Source organism: Lutra lutra, chromosome 12 (genome assembly GCF_902655055.1).
Source record: "Lutra lutra chromosome 12, mLutLut1.2, whole genome shotgun sequence".
Lineage (NCBI taxonomy): Eukaryota > Metazoa > Chordata > Mammalia > Carnivora > Mustelidae > Lutra > Lutra lutra.
In genome coordinates, this window is record NC_062289.1 from 29373137 (window position 1) to 29384304 (window position 11168).

Consider the following 11168-nt stretch of genomic DNA (forward strand, 5'->3'; position numbering starts at 1 on the left):
GATTTAAGGCTAAAAAGTCATTCAGAATCTAAGGGATTAAGTTAATAAAATTAAATTCAATAAATTAAATTCAGTCAAATTGACAATTCAATTAAATTGACTTGGCATATTCAGGAAAAATTTCATGGAGAAGGTGGAAAGTAGGACCTTGAAGAACAGACTGAATGTGGCCTGTTAGGAAATCAGGAAAAGATATTAAGGACCATCCATTCACACCTACCCAGTAGCCCTTGTAAACAAGAACCCTCAGCAGATTCCTGTAGAGCCCTGTGATGGTTTCTTTCCCTTCTGTGACCCTCAATGACACCCTTGTTCTCATTAGCACCAATTGAACCAGTCAGTCTAGTTATGTGGGACATAGAAGACCCTGTCCCTGCCCTCACAGTATTTACCATATAATTAGCCAGAAAATGTGAGAGTACGAGAAGGAAGGAAATATTCCTAAGGACAAAATGATTTGAGGGGTTTAAGGAAAACAGCCATCTATAGGGCCTCTTTTATTTGTCACAGCAGATGCAGGCCTGGCCTCAAGTTGTAAATGGCCTGAAAGATGCTTCCTGTTGTCCTCTGTGGTTGTGCCCTTGTTCCTCTTTAAGAACAGCTGTTCACTACCCCATCGATGTACTTGGAAAACAGCTGTAATTAATGTAGATAGCTTTAATTGAGAAAAATGTTAGTCCAGCCTCAGAGGTTGCCTGGTTTAGGAGAAAGAAGATGGATGGTCAGTATATCTGGAGACCTGATTTGCCAATATCAAGTTGTGTGCTTTTAAGCAAGGTCCTTGAACTTGGAACTTACTTGTGCACGATGGGCATAGTAATTCTGCCTACTTATCTCCTGGCGCTACTATAAGAGCAAAATGTGGTCATAGATAAGAAACCATATAGGAACACATGAAACACTATACATGCTTAAGGAAAATTTGACCTCATTTGGACAAAGCATGAAACAACTAGAAGCATTTATTTTCTTTCTTGACCATGTACTTAAGAAGGAAGAGTAGTTTAGAGGGTGGGTGGATAGGAGTAAAATAACAAGGTTTTTATCTTCCATTATTAACTACATATTTGAGACACAGTGATGTGAATTTGTTTCCAACTATACATTGATTATTTTTACATTTTCTGTTTGTAAAGTGAGTGGTCATTAAGAGGCTTTGACACTTCTTGAGGAGGAAGTAAGACTGCATTTATAAACTGAAGTAAAGATTCTCCAAAAGCAACAGTGGTAAGTACTTATTAAGCACAGACTAGGCGACCAGATTTATAATACAAACTGAAATGTATACAAAAATAAAAAGTTTTTAAAAATGATAAAGAACAAGAATGAGCTAGGAATTAATCTCTAAACTTGTAATCAGTTTCGCAAAACAGTAGAAACAGTAACAATAATCTTACAGACTCTGGGCAATGCCTATAATTCTTTTTGTTCCTTGTACTAAATTATATATACTAAAATTTTGTAACTTGAGTTTGCCAACCAAACTCTCCATGCATATGCAACTGGAAAAGAAAAAAGACAATGATTTACTCTCCGTAGTGGCAAATTACTGTTTTTAGAGTGTACATTGGATATACCCAAACAATGATCATTTGGAGAAAAATATGGTAAAATTAAGTTTGCTGAGCATAGGAAGAATATTATTAGAATGGTAGTTCTCCAGAAAAATAATCTAGGATGTATAATAAGAGAGAATAGACTCTACTTTACTAGCATTGGCCTCCCACCCATAAATGGCAATTCCCCAATTTCTAATATCACAGAATTAAAAGCTTGCAAGGATTTTTAGTTTCTCTTGCACCCTCCTATCCAAGGACTAATTCTCATACACACATCTTTGGATCATTACTAATATTCTTCTCTTTCAGTTTTGACTTCCATGACTTCAGATACTATATAAGTTCTTTGAGATTCAAGTTCTCTATGAATAACATCAAGACGCTGGTTAGTCCTACCAGAATGACAACTCATTAAGGGCATGAACTCTTTCAACTTTGTCCAATCCTGTTTTTCCAGAGCTTAGAAGAGACCCTACCTCACAGTAGGTGATAGATGTTCAATAAATATTTTTGGACTCTTGTGGGCAAGTGTGTATATGTGTGAATCTGAGGTCTGAGCAGAATGGAGGAAGAAAATGGCAAGGACAGAAAAAAAAAAGATTGTTAGACAAGGAAATCATGAAGTGAACACACTTGCTGTATGGGAGGTAAGGGAATAGTTATCCACCATCCACTTACCCGCCCCCCCACCCCCCATAGTAAAGTAGTAAAGTTAGGTTGAAATGACTTTTAATGTAGCCAAAGAGATGTCTGTGTGGCATACTATGGGTGGGTTTGTAAAGAATGAGAGTATGTTTCAACACATCGTGGAGAGTTCTTTTGAATTCCCTGAGACAGGAAAGAATGGAGATGAGAAAGAAGTTTTTACCTAAAGATCAACAAGTGGATTAAGGGACTTCTTATTACACTATTATTCTAAAGGCATCATAATATAATGGCCAAAATTTCAGGCTCTAAAGTCAGACAGGTCAGGGTCTGAAAAGCTACAAGGAAAGTCAAGTTACTTAACTTCCCTAAGCCTTAGTCTCCTCATTTTTGTATGTGGAATGAAAAATAACCCACATAGAGTGGTTGTAGAAATAAAGTAATACATGCACAGTATTCGGCATAGATTCCAGTGCTTAGTGTTTAATAAAAGATAGTTATTATTATTATTTTTTTTAAGTGAGCTCTGTGCTGGGTGGGGCTTGAATTCATGAGTTTAAGATCAAGACCCGAGCTGAAATCAAGAGTCTGACGCTTAACCCGCTGAGCCACCCAGGTGTCCCATTCTTACTCTTTTTATATGATACAATGGTATTTTAGGGCACCTGCTTTGGTAGATGGATTAGAGAGGTATTTGAGCTAAGAACAGTTAGGAATATTTTTTTTAAGAATTCAAAAATGGAGTTTAGAAAGTTTATCTGGGTCTTGTATATTGAAAATGGAAGATAAATAATGGAACTCTAGAGATAGTATGGAGCTAGGAACAATTGGCAAGATTCAAATTGAATTTTAAGCCTGATAGTGCTGCCCACTGACTGAATGGAAAATTTGAGAATGCTTTTTAGACTATGAGCTATCCTTGTGTTGCCTGGTAAATTATGATTTAGAAGAATCTGATTATGGAACGTGTCATTCATTTACAAGTAGGGTATAAACTGAAAAAAAACTGTCAAGAGTCTTATTTCATGTACTCACATTCTCTGAAGAACTTCTCAGTTCTTTTTCTTTCTCTCTTGTCAAAGTCTAGTGGCTATAGAGAGTGGGATGATTTCTTGAACCACCTATCTGTACCAACTGTTTGATTAGCTCTTTGAGGTATAGTTCTTTCTTTTGGCCAGATTTAAACTTAGACAATCAGAATAAAGACTGGAGAAGTTCTTACATAATTCCAGCTTAAAATCTGATTTATTCCTGAAGTCATTTTAAACAAATGAAAGAATTTTATATGCATTACCTGAGAAATTTTAGATTTTTCAATGAAATTTTTTATTTTAATAACCTATAATTAATGTTAGACCTTTTAGATATTTTTTTAAAAGTTCTATTCCTATGTATCAGTATAAGGAGATTTATAGTAATGCAAATACAGAAATATAAAAATATACTGGTATAATTTTTTTCTTTTGAAAATCATGCAAAGTTAGGGTAAAAGACAATTTATGTGTAATTTTGATAAATTATCCCCATCTGATGTGTATCCTGGTTGTATAATTTGCAAAGTAAATTTATACTTCACATCATTCCTGTGGATTATTTTTTTTTATTGGTTAGAGTATAGTAAGCTTCAGTAACAAATAGCCCCCCTAAGTTTCAGGGGATTAAATAATAATTATTTAAAGGTTCTGTTTAGGTTTTCAGGGTAGTTCTTTCCTACACTGTCATTCAGGGACTCAGGTTAATGTCAACTCTGCCATCTTCAGCCCATATCTTCTACGATTGGTCTATTGGGATGTAAGAGTATAGAAGATAATATGTAAAGCAGTTTTCAATGACTAGATTTTAGGTAGGAAGTAGCAAAGCTTATTTTCGTTTCCATTTCACAGGCTTAGAATTCAGTCAAATGACCACTAGTAAGTGCAAGGTAAGTTCAGAAATGTAATTTGCCTGCCTCTTCAGAAGGAGAGGAAAAGGATAGTGGTGAGCTGCTAATAGGCACAGCCACCATTTTTTCTGTATTTATCAGAAACATTCACTAATGCTAAGATCATTATAAGGCTACTCATCCAACCCATTTATCATGGAGCTAAGTTTAGGATTTTGGTACACAGTCTTATTATGTAGTACTTTTTCCATGAGAATATGCACTAAGCAGGACAAGAGCTCCTATGTCTCTTTCAACATATTCCTCAAGGGAACAGTAGGTTAGATGACATGGGCAATAGGGTTTCTTGAAGGTTTTTTTCCCTCATCTCATAAAATGGAACCCCCTTTTCCTTTCTCCCTTCTTCCTCATTATTCAGGTTTTTATGACTTCAGTTACACTTTGAAGAAGAGTTGGTGAATGGACATAGTCTCCCAGGAGAACTATTGATTCTGAGAGGCTGTTGATTTGATATAGCTTGCAAGACATATAATAGCTACCCAGGTGTTTTGTTGGTTTAAGATAAATCATCACAAATCTGAGGTGACTTAAATTTTTCATTAAACATGAAACAAAGACAAATTCAACATGTTCTATTGTTTAGAGCTCACAATCTTATGTTTGAGAACAAATATGTCATTAATAATATTTATCATATATTGAATGAAAGCTATCCTGTGCACATGGAGAGGTCAATACTTTATAAGCCTTCAAGGGATAATGGCCTCCTGGTACAGATAAGACCAAGTTATGACAGAGTTGGGATTGTGCAAAAACCTATGCCTGATTCCTGTCTTGATTATGAGGCACTATGTAAATTTGTACAAGTGATGCATTTTCTTGGACTACAAATTTCTCATTTATAAAAAATGAAGTGTTGGTCCATGCAAATACTAAATTTCAAACATTTTCTAAGTCATGAGTTAAACACAATATCTGCAGCATAATTGGACTTTGATGAAAATAGGTCAATATAGTCAAGATAGCCTAAGAACATCTTTCAGAAGGGGTCAAGGTTTGAGCAGGGTCTTATAGACTAGAAAAATAAATATTTAAAAGGAACAGAACATTTATTTTAGAGGAAAAGCTCTCTAGAAAATTAATTTATCATATCAATAAATATTTACTAAATGTGTACTAGATACCAGTTACTGTGCTAGGTGCTAGGGATATGAGAGTTAGCAAGACAAACTTTGCTCCTGCCTTGATGGAGAGTAAGTCTAGCAAATGAAGGGAGAAGATCATGGGCATCATGTGTATTCAACAGTGAGACATTTTGCCTCTTCAAACAGTGTTTATATGGAGGAAATAAGAGATGTTGTTGGGTATATGAAAGGTGCCTAAAGATTAAAGTCTTGAATCCCAAGTGGAGGAAAGTTTTGGTCTTTTAGTATAACCTGCTATAAGAGATTTCTGAATTGACACGAGATAAGATAATGAGGATATTGAAGGAAAGGCATTATGGAGGATGAATTGAAACATCTTTTCCTTGAATTTTTATTTAGCAATAATGACATGTTCTGGAGTTTACATGTGTGGGGTTATTTAGAGATATATGCAGAGACTCCAAGGGCCACAAACCTCCCCTGTGTTCTCTCTTTACCCATCATCACTTAATCACCAAGCCATGACTGATAATTTACAACTTGGTCAGTAGTAGGCCTGCTGTTTGCAATCTACAGATATGGCCCAGTAAGCAATTGCAATTGGCTAACACAAGCAGATTGATCTGTTTCACTGAGTGGGACTACACGTGTTTCATGGCAAAGATTAGAGAGTGATTCAGCATTCATGAGAAAACATAGCAACAAAAGGTTAGTGGAACAGTCCTAGGAGTGGAGCCATATTGGGAGCAATTGTGGAAGGAAATGGTCTGGATTTATTATCTACATTAAAGATATTGTGGGTCCCATGGATACCAGGAGTGTCATGGAGACCCAGCTAATAGGTTTTTTATTGGATTATTGTCAGGCTGCTGCACCTGCTTTGAGAGAGGGACCGTTTGCTTCGATTCCTGGCAGAGACTACAAGCTGTGAAGCTGAGAACAATCATTGGGGTTGGAAATGGAACTGATTATTTTTTAGAACTTGTGCAAGGATTGCAGTGCTGATCTCCCAACTGTGGAAGTATATGAGAAACTTAAAAATCCAGAAAATAGAAAATGCAGTTTAGAAACTCACATTATGTTTTGGATTCATAATATTCACATAGAAGAAGATTTTCTGGATAAGACCCTGAAGCACTAAATTTAGTCAGCCAGCCAGTTACTGAGCTCACATGATTTCTACTCCATGGGTCTTCTTTTCTCTGACTGAATTTGGGTTGTTCTTTTTATGCTTTGTCTGTAGTCAAGGTGTGGTATAGATATAAGTCCTTCTTGGAATTTTGGGGTTAATGTAGATAAAAGTTATGTACAACTGCTCTGGAGTCTGGAGCTTTTTTTAATAATTCTAGCACTGTGCTAGAAAAATTAGAGAAGGTTAGCTAGTTTTAGGTTAGTTTATAATTCTATGAGGTAATCACCTAAGTCAATATCATCTCAATGAGGTAATAGCTCAGGTACTGCCATTTTCTCTTTCTCTTTTCTAAATAACAAATGTGTTATTATAATCTGTTGGTTCAATGGATGAATGAATAAACAAGAAAGTTTGTGGCAAGATACAGTACAACAGAGATTGGCAGCTCCATGTCATTACAATTTAATGTACACGTAAATAGTCATGACAAACAGGGCCTAGTGACTTTAAATCGTTTTGAAACCTGGCTACAAACCAGTTGCTAGTAGCTTAAGAGGCTACTTTCAAATAAGAGGCACCAAGACAGTCATCATCATGGCCACCTCAGGTTGCCATGTAGCAGTAGGTGGTTTCTCTCGATTTTTACATCCTGTGGGCTCTTTTTGCTCCTGAAGACTTCATGGGATCTGTGTAGGTTTGCACTCACAGAATTATTTTGTGCAATGCTCTATTGTTGAAGTAGATGATTCTATCTAACTGTGTTCTTTGGGAAGTTCCTCAGACATTCAGAACTTTTGAACTATATCACCATAACTTTGCCACAGTCCAGGTTAGAAGACTGACTTCAGGAAGGTTTCTAGTAGTGGCAGTGTCAAGTCTGATTTCAAGGCTTCTGGCTCCTGGTCAAGTGCTCCTTCCACTAGGCAATTTGCTTTGCTACTTTTCCCCAACATGTGCATCCTTCTTCTCATGATCATCTATAGAGTGACTAAATTATTCTAGCTTAGCAGGGACTTTCCTGGTTATAGTACTAAAAGTCCCATTCTCTGAGATTTTCCTCAGTCCAAGCAGAGCAAACCAGATTATTCAACACCCTAAAAATGGGTGTTTATAATGTTGTCATTATACTTATTCAGAACTGCTGGCTATTCCTGAAGACTCAGTATATAGTTTGACGCTGGGTCTTTGTGTAGGTTGCTCCTTCAGCCTCAAATGTGTTTTTGGTCCTCTTTCATGGTGAGCTTCTCCTCATTTATAAACAAACAAACAAACAAACCAACCTTCAGTTCAAGCATCACTTCCTAAAGTAACAAACTGTTCTTTGGATATTTTTAGGTGGCCCTCATCTGTTTTCTCTGAGTAGTACTATGAGCATATAATCATTAAAATATTTTATTGCATAGTATTGTGATGGTTTACAACTTTTCCCTCTGTTTAGCTGAAAAATTTTAGCCTTGAAAGCAGAGACTATGCCTTATTTATCTTTGTCTTCCCTGCACCTAACTTGGTGTCTGGTATATGTTAAGTGCTCAATAAAAGTTAGTAAAAGTTGAAACCTATGAACATGGGTTTTGGTACTCCTATATGTCCCTTCGCATCATTACCTACCCTTTGCCCAAAAGTCCCTACTCTATTAGGTGCCTCTTATTTCCCTTCTCTGAAGATTTATGGTTCATCAGGTGGTTTTTTTTTTTTTTAAGATTTTTATTTATTTATTTGACAGAGAGATCACAAGCAGGCAGAGAGGCAGGCAGAAAGAGAGGAGGAAGCAGGCTCCCTGCTGAGCAGAGAGCCCGATGTGGGGCTCGATCCCAGGACTCTGAGATCATGACCTGAGCCGAAGGCAGTGGCTTAACCCACTGAGCCACCCAGGCGCCCCACATCAGGTGGTTTTTAAAAGGCAAAGACCTTTTTTTTTTTTTTTTAAAGATTTTTTATTTATTTATTTGACAGAGATCACAAGTAGGCAGAGAGGCGGGCAGAGAGAGAGGAAGGGAAGCAGGCTCCCCGCTGAGCAGAGAGCCCGATGTGGGACTCGATCCCAGGACCCTGAGATCATGACCTGAGCCGAAGGCAGAGGCTTAACCCACTGAGCCACCCAGGCGCCCAAGGCAAAGACCTTTTAAGAATAAAAGGAATCACATTTCTAATTTGAAATTTGAGATACTTTGATTTGATACTGGTGTGTGTGTGTGTGTGTTGGGGTAAGAAGGTATATTCTCTAAGTCACACTATGATAGGAAATTGCCTACTCAGACTTGTTCTAAATCAGCTACAGGTGAATAGAAGGGCCATATTTATATATATTAATCAGTTGTGACAGGCAACTGATCTCTGAGGCAGCAGATCAGCTTGACAGAAGCAGGCTTTCTGGTTTATGGTCTACACTGAGCCTGTCCGTATGTTTGCGTGGCATGGTTCCTACAAATATGAGGAGATTCCCAGGAGGGTCAGCATTGAAGTGTGAGTCATTAGGATGGCTTTGACTCAGAACTTAGGACCACGGCCTCCTGGACTCTCAGACCAGCTTTGGAGTGGTGCCTTGAGGGGCTGTTTCCAATGTGTTATTTGTTAAACCCAAGTTTTCCTGTTGACTTGATTAGTGAGAAATGAAGGCAGTGACTTGGTTTATTCTTTGCAGCCATATACCCTTCAGTGTAGGGGAACACCCTGGTCAGGGAGTCAAGAGGCTGCATTCTACTACCAGACCTGCCTCTATTCAGCTCTGCAGTTTCATTGGCCTAAATCCAAATTTCCTTGCTTATACATTGAAATGATTTGTTTTTCCCTCCCTTTCTTTCTCTGCTCTCTTCCAATGCAAAACCTCTCTCATTCCATCACTTGCTATACCTCTGGGTCTCATACACTTCTAAAAGACGAGTATCATGAACACAAAACTACAGTACACTAAGAGGTCAACTCACACCCTTGAACGTGTTACCCTGATCAAATTGAAAAGTTCTCAGAGGGAAGAAAGAGCCTACACCTGATTATCCCTCTGCAAAGCTCTCCAGCCATGTGTCAACTACTGACCTTTGTAATCAGCACTGCCTGAACAGCTCAGTATTTTCTCTGGATGAGTGAGCAGAGGGATGTGAAGAGCCTCCTCACTGATTGTGCTGCCTGTTCCCAGGGTGTGTGCTCTGATGAGGGTCTGTCCTCTGAGAAGGACAGGCTCCAACCAAACACAGGGAGGAGAGCTTTGGGAAGGCACACTGCCCTAGAAGTCAAGAGCCCCAGTGTTTAGTCCCTTCTAACTTGTGCGATCACCCTATATCCTTGGGCAAATCACTCAGCCTCCCTAACACCCAGTTTCGAATGTAAAATTAGTCAGGAAAAAAAGTTAGAATGCACAGGGAAACATCAGTTACTATTATAAGAAATCAGGAAATCTTTTAAGCAGGAAAAAAATTTCTGCAGCTGAAATTTAGACAGATGTTGTATAATCTGAAACACATCGTAAGTTCAAAAAAAATAACAAACAAACCAAAAAACCCTACTCTTTGTGCTTAGTAACATTTCTTATCTGGCTTCCCCTCCATTCGTTATGATTGATCACTGAGTGTCAAGTGCTGAGATGGACGTAGATCCATGGGCCACAGAAGGACCCAGGTCCTCCTGACAAGTTGTGACTTGGAAACTGGAAAAACTATATTCTAGAAACCCCAGGTATTCAGGGAAAGATAGTTTTTTAGACATAAAAGATCCTGAGTTTGTTTTTGTTTTAATTTCCTCTTCTTTTCCTTTTGGAAAGAGTTTATTTATTAGAGATACCATGAGGTAGGAGATTTCCATGGGAATTTAAATTAAAAGGACATGGTGTACTTTGGAAGTGCAGTGTAGTAAAAGGATTTGAGGATAAGGTTAAACATGGTTTATATCAGATCAGGTCATATAACTTGGTACCCTCATTGTCAGTTTGAATTTCTGTGCCCTGTACAGTAGTCTCCACTTTGGCCATTCCGTTCCCATGAACACTGGTAGGGGAGGAAAGGCCAGAGCCACATAGGACCACCACCCACAGAAGTTCTCTACCATCCAAAACCCAAAGCTGGCATAGTTTACACTCCAAATGCCAAACCAAGCATGTCTCCTTTCCCTCACCTTTCCTGTCTTGGTGAATAATACCAGTATCTACTCAGCCTCCCACCTCAGAACCCTGGAGGGTTTTAGACTCCTAGCCTTCTCATGTTCTGTGGTAACTGCTCCCCTTAGTCCCTCATTCTCTTTTCTTCTATTCTCAGCACAATCACTTCAGGTCATGTGGCTATTTTCAATCATTTTGACCAAATTATTGCAAGAATGGAAACAGAAGTAGGGCACACACTGGAACCATAACCACTATATGTCATCTGCTTCACATCCCTAGCTCCCTGAGTTCTCAGACAAACCTCTGAAGAAGATACTGATATAACCCATTTTATGGATTGTAATGATAATGGAACTAATACTTACTAAGCGTTAATCATATGCTTGGTCCTGTGCATCATTTTATCCTTATTTCTTGCCTGCCTTTTACATTGCTGACACACTGAGTCTTATGTTCAGTTTTGTGTGGTTTTCTCTCATCCTTCATATACCTGTGCCATTACATCAAAGGCAGGGTGTCTCATCCACAATCTGGCTCCCAACTGTGGCTGCCCCCCACCCCCTGCTTTCTTGTCACTCAGTAAAATATTCCAGTTTATCCTTAGGGTTTGGTTTGTGCTTTGGTCTGTGCTGTTCAGAGAACTTTCCTTCCTGCTTTTCTCGTACATCTACCACACTAACTCTTACTTTTCTGTAAAATTTTGCTCTTCTCCATT